We start from the raw sequence: 13,333 nt of genomic DNA on the forward strand, positions 1-13,333 counted from the left end.
AAATGGAATATTATATGGTGTGGGATTTATTTTATCAGTGGTTAGAAAATAAAACAAATTAAATGATTAAGATGAATGTATAAAGCAATAAGATAAGGTTGTTAAAAACAGATATATTAGATAAGATGTATAAGAAAATGTGATTGTTAATATATTGGTAAGAAAAGTATTCATTATAATTGTATGCACACAAAATATGTACCTAGTCGACACATGGTTGAAATGGAATGGAATTATTGTATATATCAAATAAAGAACTTTTTATTAAAAAAACTGTGCTGAAGTTTTGGTTTACAGCAGCTGAATCTTGTCGGTTTCTTTGGGATGACTACATTGATTAGAATCCTAATTAAAAAATGGTTGATTATTGCAAGGTTATTGTGGGGTGAAGCTTTTCATTGTTTGGCCATTACAGATCCCTGGTTCTCTTGTCTCACAGCTAGTAAAATATCTATAGCCTATTTCTGGCCATATACTTATAAATGCAAAGAACTACAAAATAAAATTAAATTCACATTGAGGTAATTCCCCATTAGGAGAATGAGCGCATACAGGGAGATGTAGTGAGAGAAGTGTTGAATAATACACACACAGCACACAGATACACTGTACAGTAAATGTAGGTTTTTACTCCCAGAAAGGTTTAAGCAAAGTTCAAACACAGTCCAAAGTTATTCACAGGTAAGTCAGTCAGTTTTCAGTCCAGGGATAATCCAATTACAAAGTCCAGTGTCAAAAACAGTTCAGTATCAGACTTACATCAAATCCATGAATAGCAGTCAATTATGAGGAACGGCAATACTCTCCAACAGAAAGAAAAAGAGACTCACTGAGACACACTCTCTTCTGAGATGAAGACTAAGACTAAACAACCCAAGTTTCTTAAAGAGTCTGACTTAAAGAGTCTCAACATCTTTCTTATATTGTGGCGAACAAAACTGGATGCAGTATTGCAAGTATCGCCTTACCAAGGCATTATAAAGTGGTATTAATACTTCATGTGATCTTGATTCTAACCCTCTGTTTATGCAGCCTAGAACTGTGTTGGCTTGAACATTGAAGAAAGCCATTTTTGCTTTAGAAATGTTTTTTTTTTAATTTTTGACTCTTTAAGTCACTAACAGAATAGAATAGAATAGAATGGAATGGAATGGAACGGAACGGAACGGAACAGAACAGAACAGAATTCTTTATTGGCCAAGTATGATTGGACACACAAGGAATTTTTCTTGGTGCAAATGCTCTCAGTATACATAAAAGAAAAGATACATTTGTCAAGAGTCCAGAATCATAAGGGACAACACTTAATAATAGTCATAGGGTAAAATAAGCAATCAAATCATACTAGGAGTCAATAAAAATCATAAGGATACAAGCAACAAAGTTACAATCATACAGGCACAAGTGGGAGGGGATGGGCGATAAAGGAGTGATGAGAAGATTAATAGTAATAGTAGTGCAGACACCTGCCATTGCTTCTTTCCCAGGGCTGGGAGAAAATGACTGGCCCCCAAGTTATCCAGCTGGCTTTGTGTCTATGGTGGGACTTGAATTACCATTTCTCAGTTTCTGGCCTGATGCCTTAGCCACTGCACCAAAGTGTCTCTGGTAAACAATCTTACATCAGAATAAATAGGAAGTAATACTAATTTCTTTTTAATAAGATTAGGTTGTACTAAATCTAACTGTTAATTTCAGCTCATTGCTTGTATTGTTCAGCAGGATTCTCAAAGATTGGCCTGTCACTATGTTTATTAGTGTGGATTTCCTTTAGCGATTATTTATTCATAAGTTATTTATTTAACACTTAGTAAATTACAGATTACAAACAGCAAGCTATTTCCTCTGCATATTGAAATATTCCTGTTGTTAGATATGACTTTCCCTTGTATGGATAACCCTTTTTCCCCCTTACAATTGGTTTCTCTGACAATATGAATGTTCAGCCCTTCACACTTTTCTTCAGTTGTAACGTTTCCCACTCATTTGCCATTCCCCTTTGAAGCATGCATGTCTTAATGCATTTTATAGCATGTAGTACAACTAATCAATGCCCGGGTTGTTAATTAATACAGATCTTGTGATAATACTGATCCTGTAATTACAGGAAGTAATCCAAATGTTACACGAATGCTAAGGGATTGTACATGCAATTCACTGCAGAAGGTTGAGAAAAAACAACAACACCCAAACCACCTGAAAATAATGGCATTTTTAATGTTAACATGAGAATACAGAAATGTCTGTGTTAGCTGGTTCTTATATAGGTCTATATCAGGGGTGTCAAACTCCATTTCATTGAGGGCTGCATCAGGGTTGTGTTTGACCTCAGGAGTCCGGGGTGGGCGTGGCCACAGTGGGCGTGGCCAGCTCTATGTCACTCATGTTAGGGGTGCCTGTGGTGGTCTGAGCATTCTGCCAGACGAAACGGGCTCCCCAGCTCCGTTTTTGACTGTAACAGCCTCCTGTAACCCCCTGCCAGCAAAAACGGAGCTCAGGAGGGCCACCCACAGGCTGCGCATGCTCCTTTTTCAGCTGCAACTACCTCCTGCAACCCTCTGCCAGAGAAAATTGAGCTTGGGAGGGCTTCCCATGGGTCTTATGAGCTCCTTTTTCATCTGTGACATCCTCCTACAACCCTCGGCCAGTGAAAGCAGAGCTCGGGAGCTCCGTTTTCACTGGCAGAGGCACCACGGGCTGGTCTTTCCCTGTTTCCAGGGTGCCCCTGAAGGCCAGATCTAAACACCCTGTGGGTCAGATACGGCCCCTGGGCCTTCAGTTTGATACCCCTGGTCTATACTCTTATATAGCAGGGGTGGGATTCTACCAGTTCTGTCTGACTCTGTAGAACCGGTAGCTCTGAAGAGCAACAGACATAGAACCGGTTCTATGTCTGCTGCTATTTTGGCCCACCTGCCCGCCCAGGGCTTCCCTGACCTTTATTTCCCCCTTTTTCAAACTCAGCTGCTGTTCGAGGCACAGCTGTGCTTGAAAAAGCAGGAAAAAGTGCTTTTTCAAATGCTGCTTCCCTGCACGCAGCGCTGCTCAGCTGTCCAGGCAGCAAGCTGACAAAGATTTACACGCACACGCAGCATGCAGGGAATCAAATCGTAAATCACCCAACCGATAGTTAAACCGGTCGGATCCCACCCCCGTGTTGTAGAATAAAGGAGAGAAGATATGGGCCATTGGCTGTGTAAAATGCACTAAGCCAGAACTGAATCACAGTACAAGTAGTCCTACTTACAACCACACTTTGAACCCAAAATTTCTGTTGCTAAGCAAGGCAGTTGTTAAGTGAGTTTTGCCCCATTTTATGAACTTTCGTGCCACAATTTAATGAATCGCTGTAGTTTTTAAGTTAGTAACAAGGTTGTAAAGCAGTGGTGGGATTCAAACATTTTCCTACTGGTTCTGTGGGCGTGGCTTGGTGGGCGTGGCAGGGGAAGGATACTATAAAATCCCCATTCACTCCCAACTCCTGGGGGAAAAGTTACTACAAAATCCCTCCCCACCCCACTAACCTGCTTTCCAGCTCCACTGCAGGGCAACAAAAGAAGAGCCAGCCGACCAGCTGGGATTCAAAAGGCAGAGAATAGATGGGGACGGGACCAGTGGTAGGATTCAATTTTTTTTACTACAGGTTCTGTGGGCGTGGCTTGGTGGGGGTGGCAGGGGAAGGATACTGTAAAATCTCCAGTCAGAGGTGGGATTTGCCGGTTTTCCAAACTACTCGAAATTTCCGCTACCGGTTCTCCAGAACTGGTCAGAACCTGCTGAATACCACTTCTGGGCGGGACCAGTCAAAGGTGATATTTGCTGGTTCTCCGAACTGCTCAAAATTTCTGCTAGTGGTTCTCCAGAACTGGTTAGAACCTGCTGAACACCACCTCTGATGTTAAGGGAATCCAGCTTCCTCAGTGACTTTGCTTGTCAGAAGGTTGCAAAAGGTGATTGCATGACCCCTGCAATGGTTATACATACATGTCAGTTGCCAAGCATCTGAATTTTGATCACATGATCGTGGGGATGGCACAACAGTCATGAGTGTGAAAAATGGTCACAAGTCACTTTTTGCAGTTCTGTTGTAACTTTGAATGGTCACTAAGCAAATGGTTATAAGTGGAGAAACTACCTACATGTTGAACAAGATGGTATGGTTTGATTCACACATCACATTAAGTTGTATATGCATGAAGTTATACATATATTAAGTTGCAAGTTCTAGATCCGTGATGGCGAACCAATGGCACGTGTGCTACAGAGCCATTTGTGCTGGCATGTGAGCCGCAGGCAAACTTATCTCACTGCGCATACGTGAGCGTCACAGCTGATTTTTTTTCTGGTTGGTTTGAAGCCTTTTTCGGCCTCCCAGAACTTGGGGAAAGCCTCTGCAAGGCTTTTCAGGACGAATTATAGGCCCGTTTTGTCACTTCCTGTTATACTGGAAGTGATGAAACGGACCTATAATTCAGTCTGAAAAACCTTGCAGAAGCTTTTTCCAAGCCTCTGGGAGGCCGAAAAAGGCTTCAAACCAGCCAAAAAATCAGCTCTGAGGCACAGTGCAGGTAAGGGGGTGGTGGGAGGGGGGATTGTGTGCACATGCGCAGGGGGTATCGGAAGGGGGCGCGCATTGCATTCTGGGTGCTGGCATGCAAGGAGCCCAAAAAGATTAGCCACCGCTGTTCTAGATTAATGTGAGGTCAGCTAGTGGGAGTAGAAGCAAGTAAGAAAACCTGCAAACTTGCAAATCAACAAAGCTCTGCCTTTTTAAAAGCAGAGGAAATTCAGAAGTGTGTACTAAGGAGGCTTACTGTACATTTTCTTTTAAAAGGCTTTCTTTGAAGAGGCAGCTTAAACAACACGATGAAGCAGATCTCTTCTTTTTCCACAGTATTTGAACAGAAAATTTCCATTCTGAACACCATTATGATAATAACAAAAATGAAAAGCAGCTTCCATCATTTAAGAGGCTTTAAAAGGAAATGCGAAGTGACAGGAATGAATAATACTTGTTTATGGTAGGCATTTTGGGAAAAAAATAACTGTGTGGGAGGATGGAGAGAGAAGAAACAGGCTTTTCAATTCTTGTACAGATTAGCAGAGGATGGCTCAGCAGAGGTGCGAACAGTATGCTTTCAAAATCTGGTTTAGATCATAGAGAGCCATCTTGGTTAATACCATGGTTGCAAAAAAATCAGGGGGAAGCTGGCATCATCTTTCACCACCACCAAATTTTATTAAAGGTATAACGTTTTCAGAATGGCTTTTGTGTGCTGCCAGATTCTTTCTGATATTCTTCAGATCGTTGAATCCTAAAGTTGAAAACGGGACTTTAAAGTGGGTGGACTTCAACTCCCAGAATTCCCTAGTCAGATGACTGGAATTCTGGGAATTGAAGTCGACCCATCTTAAAGTATTTGACATTAAGAAATACAACTGTATGCCATCAAGTCTAAACCCCTATTTCTCTCAATTAAAATATTCTTGGCAGATGGTTGTTTAGCTTTGGCTTCAACGCACCCAAGGAAAATTTTGAAATATTTAATTATTAGTTCTTAGATTAGATTATACAGATGATAGAATAGAATAGAATAGAACAGAATAGAATAATTCTTTATTGGCCAAGTGTGATTGGACACACAAATATTCTCAGTGTACATAAAAGAAAAGATACATTTGTCAAGAGTCAAAAACATCAGGTACAACACTTAATAATAGTCATAGGGTACAATAAGCGATCAAATCATACTAGGAAACAATCAATATAACTTGTAAGGATTCAACCAACAAGGTTATAGTCATACAGTCATGAGTGGGAGGCGATGGGTGAAAGGAAGGATGGGCAGAGTAATAGTAATAGAATTAGAAAACAATAGTAATAGAAAACAAACAACTTGGTCATGTAAGTTTGTAAAAGTTGAATTCTCCCTTCCACCTATCCCAATTGATTTTCCAATTGTCTTATGATTATGTAGACCACAGCATATAACAAAGGGAATACTTAGCTCTGTTTAACTAGCTGAACTGAAGAACTGGGGCAAATACGTTACGCTTGTCCTACTTTCCACAGCACTGAGAAGCATCAGAGTTGCAACAGTTGTTAGAGGTCACTAGAGGTTGTTTTCAACATTTGTGTTGATTTACAATTATTATACAGGTTGCAGAAGACAATGGCTGTGCTTACCCCTGGTTTAAGAAGGATGGATAATGATCTAACTGATGGATTTGTACAATAGGCATTTATACAATGGCTCCTGGACTGTTGTTTATATTTTATATTATGTTATATTGTTCTTAAATGTTCTTAGCTGCCGAGAGTCACTATTGTATACCAATCAAATAAATGAAAAATAATTATGTTTTGTATGACATGTGATGGAGGTATGGTAAGTTAAACATGTCTCCCTGCAGAGCAGAAACAACAACTTGACTGAAGAACTAGTGAATTTGAAACCCCTCGAGTCAAGGAAAGGATGGGAGATCACCAACATGTTCTTTGGATAGCTGTTCCTCACAAGGAGATCGCAGGATATAGTTTCCCATGGGTTTGTGTTCTATATTAACATACTTGAAATACCCTTCTCTGATTGGTCCACACATACTGAGTGGTGATTGGTTCTAATGTGTGACTGTGATTGGCTCGAAAAGTACCACTTTGGATTGGCCCGCCCGATTGGCGGGAGATTCAAAGAGCCGTCATTGGCTGCGGGCCGCGAGAAAGCCTCTATAAGAAAGGCTGCCACAGCTCCATGGTTGAGATGGATTTTAAGAACTAAATAAAGAGCTGAAGTTACACTGGTCTCGAGTCTCATTCTTCCCATGATCTAACAGTTTGAGTGTCAGGAGACAAAGGGATCAAACTTCAAGATCACAACCGCAAAGGAGCCTTTTAAAGGTTAAAGGATACTAAATTTGCTAACCTCTCTTCTAATCGTTTTAGAAAATTGCCTCTTTAATGATTTTAAGGCTATTAGAAATCTTTGGAATGACAAGTTTGAAGTTTATAGAGTCTAAAAGAAAATTATAAGTTTAAGAACTTAAAAAGATTTTGAAGTAAACAGCAAAAAACTACATAAGAGTTTAAACCAAGAAAATTATAAACAAATGAAAGGTCCAGAATACTAAACCTTATACTGCAAGATTTTGGGATTAACTATATAAAATAAACCAGAATTATTTTGTCTAGTGTAAGTCATAACAAGATTAGAAACCTTATGTTTTATACTAGACACTAGAGGGATTAAAGATTTCAGGACAAAAGAAAAAAAATGGTTTTGATCTACAAAATGACACAAAACATTGTAGCGTTTGAAATATTAAAGGAGATCTTAGAAGAATGAGGCTAGAAATTAGTAGCCACAATATCAATAATATTAGTAATGATATCTGCTTCTATGGATAGACTATGTTAAAAGATATTAATGAAGAAAGGACAGATATGAAACAAATCGTGCTGGATGCACAGAAATCAGTAATACTAGATTTTAAAGGTCCTTTAAAGTATTTCAAGATATAGAAGGAATTAAAAGTGAAAACACAAATGGCTGCGTAATAAAATGACCCTGATAAGGACTATTGGATATACAATATTAGCTGGTTTAAGTTTTGAATATCAAAGGGGAACTATAAATGATAAGCCAAGAAAATAACCTGGATAATGTTTGTTATTGGATTTGCAAAGCAGGTTTATTAAAATCTTGAAGAAGCCTTTGCGATGGGACAAACAATTGAATCCTATCACAATATTTGAATGAATTAAAATACGGTTTTTAGAAGTAAAAGCAATGAAAAAAAGATGGTTTATTTGATCAAGGTTAAATGTTTTTATGAAATTTATGTTTTATGGACTTTTTGCTGACACCAGGACTGAGTTGATGTCTTCTTGTTGTTAGTTGCGAAGTGGTGTCCAACCCATCGCAACCCCACGGACAACATTCCTCCAGGCCTTCCTGTCCTCTACCATCTTCTGGAGTCCATTTAAGCTCACCCCTACTGCTTCAGTGACTCCATCCAGCCATCCCATTATCTGCCATCCCTTTCTTCTATTGACCTCAATCTTTCCCAGCATTAGCCTCTTCTCCAGTGAGTCCTTCCTTCTCATTAGGTGGCCAAAGTATCTGAGTTTCATCTTCAGGATCTGGCTTTCTAAAGAGCAGTCGGGGTTGATCTCCTCTCGGACTGAATGGTTTGATCACCTTGCGATCAAGGAGTCTTCTCCAGCATCATAGTTCAAAGGCCTCAATTCTCTGGCACTCAGCCTTTCTTATGGTCCACCTTTCGCAGCCATACATTGCAACTGGGAAAACCATAGCCTTGACTATATGCACTTTTGTTGGCAAGTGATGTTTCTGCTTTTTCGTATGCTGTCTAGATTTGCATAGCATTCTTCCCCAGGAGCAAGCATCTTTTAATTTCTTGGCTGTAGTTCCCATCTGCGGTGATCTTGGTGCCCAGGAAAATAAAATCTGTTACTACCTCCATTTCTTTCCCATCTATTTGCCAGGAATTGAGAGGGCCAGATGCCATGATCTTAGTTTTCTTAACATTGAATTGATTCTTTGGGATTAGCTTATAAATGAAGGAAGGGTTATGGGAAGCAAATATATCTGTTTGTATCGTTATAGGAGGTGAAATATCCACTTACATACACTACATGTTGTTCTTTACATTCAGGTGTCTGGACAAAGATTTCCTTTATTTTGAAGTCAGAGTAGAGTTTTGATTTCTTTCCTAGTAAATCATACTTGTAAAGATTCTGGAGGCTCCTGTGGGGGATATTTTGAACACTAGGACAACTGGTGAGAAATCAAGAAGGGGAACAGTCTTCCCTGTGTCTAATTCCCACTATGTCTTTAAATAAATATCTGTTTAAGAGAGATAAAAAAGTCTTTCCTTTCCTATGAATTTCTTAATCTACTTTTCATCTCAAATATAATGGATGTCTGTTAGCAAGCACACACAGCTGGGCTAAACCTGAACTCTTAGTAACGTTTTTCTTTTTGAATGGCACCTACTGCCACTTAATTACTCTTGATTCTTTCAGAACATTGTATATGCTCTGGAGCCCCTCTTCTAACAAGGCTTCTCCAGTTTAAATCTCCAGCACTTTCTCTACCCTAAGGGCCTGCAGATACATCATCCCCACTCAGCTTGTCAGTTGTGTTTTTTCCTTATCTGGAAGGGAAGACTGCCATAACAAGACCATTGTGGTTGGCCTGTTTGTCTTTCATTGCCCTCAAAACAATTGTTTAATCTGCATCTTTGAACATGTTTCAAATGATGGTAATCTGCGTGGAGAGAACTTCTCTGGGTTGGAAGAGTTTCAAAGGAAATGTACCCCAGTTTTCTTTTATCTCTTCCTGTGGGAAGAGAAGCAACAGCTCGCTTAGATCATGTGGAAAGCAGCTTTTGCTGAAATCTGGAGTTATTAAAAAGGGATGTAGGGAAAAAAAATCTGGTTCTTCCTGTGATGCCTGGAAAGAAAATTGTTCTTCTGAAGTTTCAGGTTTGTAAAACACTCAGTTACGGAAAGACCTTCATAACTACAATATTGCTGTTGAACAAATCACTTTATCTTTCCATTCCTGATCTCAAATGCCCACATTCATCTAAATTATGTCTCCAAGCAGGGGTGGGATTCTACCTGGTTCTGCCCAGTTCGGAGAACCGGCGCCACTGGCTGGCCCCTCCCTTCCCCACCTACTCACTCCTTACCTGGCATGTGTGCCATCAAACTTGCCTGCATTTGGTAAATTACTATTTTTCCTTTTTTGTCTCCCAACCATCAGCTGTTCTGCTGTGCTGGAAGATTTAGATTAGCTAGAAAGCAGGAAATCGTTGGCTTTCTTGCTTTCTAGCTAATCTAAAAGCAGAGCTGAACCTTCCTTAAGACTGAGGCTTCTATTTTTCAGTGCAGACTCAGGTAGCAGATTGCAGAATCATAGATCTCTAAGTGAATCTGTGGTTCTGGGGATAACTCAATCTGCCTGCTTGCTTTGCCTGATTTTGGGTAAAAGTTGCTCTTTTTTAAAATAAAAAATTCAATATTTACATACATGGTGTGTTGTGAGTTAATTTTATGAGTTTGCTTGCAAGCAAATTTTATGTGACAGACTCAGGTAGCAGATGGCAGAAACATAGATCTCTAAGTGATTCTGTGATTCTGTGAGCAACTCAAACTTCCTGCCTGCTTTGCCTGATTTTGGGTAAAAGTTGCTCTTTTTTAAATAAAAAATTCAATATTTATATAAATATTTATAATATTTACATACAAGCCACACCCAGCCAGTCACATGACCACCAAGCCATGCCCAGTCAGTAAGCCATGCCCACCCAGTCACATGACCACCAAGCTACACCCACAAATTAGGCCACGCCCACAGAACCAGTTGTTAAGAAATTTGAATCGCACCCCTGTCTCCATGCTTATCAAGCCAATATGACTAAATATCAAAGAAAATTGTTTCATCCATCAGTATAAGGTTTTGGCCAGATGTAAACAAACAAGGGACTGCCATAACTTTAGAAATTGTGCAGGAAAGAATATTATAACTGATGTTTTTTATAACAGTAAAGCTACTATACTTTCTGAAATATGATCCTTCCGGGTTCAAAATCCTTTCCTACTGGCTGTGCTAGCTGTGGCTCCTGAGTGTTGTAGTAAAACATCTGGAGGACTACATTTACTTCTGCTGTAGTGTAAAGTAGGAGCAAGCTTAACTCATAATTAGATTTTGTGTCAGCCATGATTCCCACTGGCTTTCGATTTCAAAAACTGTCTGACTATATTAGCAGTACAAAGCCTCCCTAAAACCGAATAAGGCAGCCTTTAATAAACTAGGATTAGAAATATAACTGGCTCTGCTTTTTATCCCAAGTATGGAATCAAAATCCAGGACCCAGAGCAAGTAATCAAGACCCACGGCAGTGATTTATTAGACAGTACTACTGGAGAGATTTTTTCCCCAAACGAATAGTAGGAGACACACCTTTGAAAACAAAGAAAGGCACTCATATTTATACAGTTCAGAAAGGAAAGGAAAATAGCTCATGCATACATATTCATAAGTAATAATGTAATAGATTTCAGGTTAATTTCTGTTATCTACAGAGAACAATGATTTTAGTTAGGAGATAAAATTGCATCTTGAGAATCAGGGGTTGCTATGGGAATGTTCTGATAAAACTTGCCACAGGTTGCAATGAGCTACAAGGACACATTACTTATGTCTGAATTTGTCTGTTAAACAGTCCGATTGCTTCCTGTGTAGATTTTGACCTTGAGGGATGCAATAAACCAATTCAGCTGCGGTGTGTGTAGACTTTTAGTCACTCTGTTAAGACAGAACATTGTCTAGGGTATACCATCACAGAGATAGTCTACCCTTCATACCCTATGTGTCACATGTCTATCCCATTGTGACTCTATGACAAACTTGTGGTATCACATTGCCATCATGTGACATATCACAAAGATTTTCCCTTTCATGGAACTGGGGTGGGCGTGGCCTGTGTGTGATGCATCTGGCCCACCAGTTTGACACCCTTGCTCTATGGCCTCATAAATCATTATTAGGGTTTTATTTTAATATTTTATCTCATATATTGTATTGTCTACATACCTTGTATGTATAGATTTGCCGATGTTTTATTTAAACTTACGCTCATCTACTGGTTATTGCATGACTTCTTCAATGCCATGTGCTAAATTAGATAAATAAAAACCATCCCGTTCATCTGAAAACAGTTCCAAATCAATTGTTCGGAATATGATAACAATAGCCAACATGGCAGTGATGGGATTCAAAATTTTTTACTACCAGGTCTGTGGGCGTGGCTTGGTGGGCATGGTGTGGATTGGTGGGCCTGGCTTGGTGGGCATGACTTGGTGGGCATGGGTGGATGGGCATGGTGGGAAGGATGCCATAAAATCTCCATTCCCTCCCCACTCCAAGGAGAAGGTTACTGCAAAATCCCATTCCCTCCCCATCCCGCTAACCTGCTTTCCAGCCCCGTTCTCCTGTGCAGGGCAACCAAAGAAGACCCAGCCAATCAGCTGGGACTCAGGAGGCAGAGAATAGATGTGGGTGTGGTCAGTCAGAAGTGGTATTTGTCGATTCTCTGAATTACTCAAAATTTCTGCTACCGGTTCTCCAAAACTGGTCAGAACCTGCTGAATACCAAGTCTGTGGGCGTGGCTTGGTGAGCAACACAGTCAGTACTGGAATAGCCATTTGGATGGCCGGTGGTTCTCTGTGCTCATCTCAGAATTAGGAAAAGGAGCAGATGGAAGTAAATGCTAGTCTAGAACTCTTGTCAATGTAAGAAGTGCCACATTTCATTGGCACTCTCCACCATGCAGGAATGTCCCAGACTTCCCTTTCATTTAAAAATGTCCCAATTTTCACTGTAAGCTTGCTTTTATCTCAGCCTAATTAAGAATCGGCACAGCAGAAAGAAGACATTTCTGTTATATTATAAAGTCAGTAGTCACTGAAAATAGGCAAAGGTATAAAAAAGCAAAGAGATTAGTTTTGTAGGCAAGGTCCCAAGCTGCTTGTTAACAATTCTGGACAGAAATTCAACAAGACTGGCCCACAGGGACTGCTATCAACTTGTTTTAATCCCATTAGTTCTTGGTTTGAGTCCTTAAATGTCTATGAAAACGATAGAGGCTTATTAGATACTATGAATGATTTATAGCAGGAAATTTAGCTTGACTTTGTGCTCTGTTTTTTCTCCTGCCATGAACAGAGTTGTAGAAGGTCATTTTTTGGGTATGTGTTTGTACACTTTCACAGACATACTGTACTAATGGAAAGCTATATAATATCTTTATCTTTATCGCAGGGGTGCGATTCAACCAGTGGTGGGATTCAAAATTGTTTACTACCGGTTCTGTGGGTGTGATTGGCTTGGCTTGGTGGGCATGGCAGGGGAAGGATACTGTAAACTCTCCATTCCCTCCCCACTCCTGGGGGAAGATTACTGCAAAACCCCATTCCCTCCTCACCCCACTAACCTGCTTTCCAGCTCTGTTCTCCTATGCAAAAGAAGACCCAGCCAATCAGCTGGGACTCATGAGGCAGAGAATAGATGTGGGCATGGTCAGTCAGAGGTGGTATTTGCCAGTTCTCTGAACGACTCAAAATTTCTGCTATCAGTTCTCCAGAACTGGTCAGAATCTGCTGAATACCACTTCTGGATTCAACCGGTATAACAACCGGTTCGGTAAGCCCATGGACAATGTTTCTCCAGGCCTTCCTGTCCTCTACCATCCTCCGGAGTCCATTTAAGCTCACACCAACTGTGAGATTTTACAGTATCTTTC

This window comes from Pseudonaja textilis, chromosome 2 (genome assembly GCF_049901715.1).
Source record: "Pseudonaja textilis isolate UNSWEBS1 chromosome 2, rPseTex1.2, whole genome shotgun sequence".
Taxonomy (NCBI): Eukaryota; Metazoa; Chordata; class Lepidosauria; order Squamata; family Elapidae; genus Pseudonaja; species Pseudonaja textilis.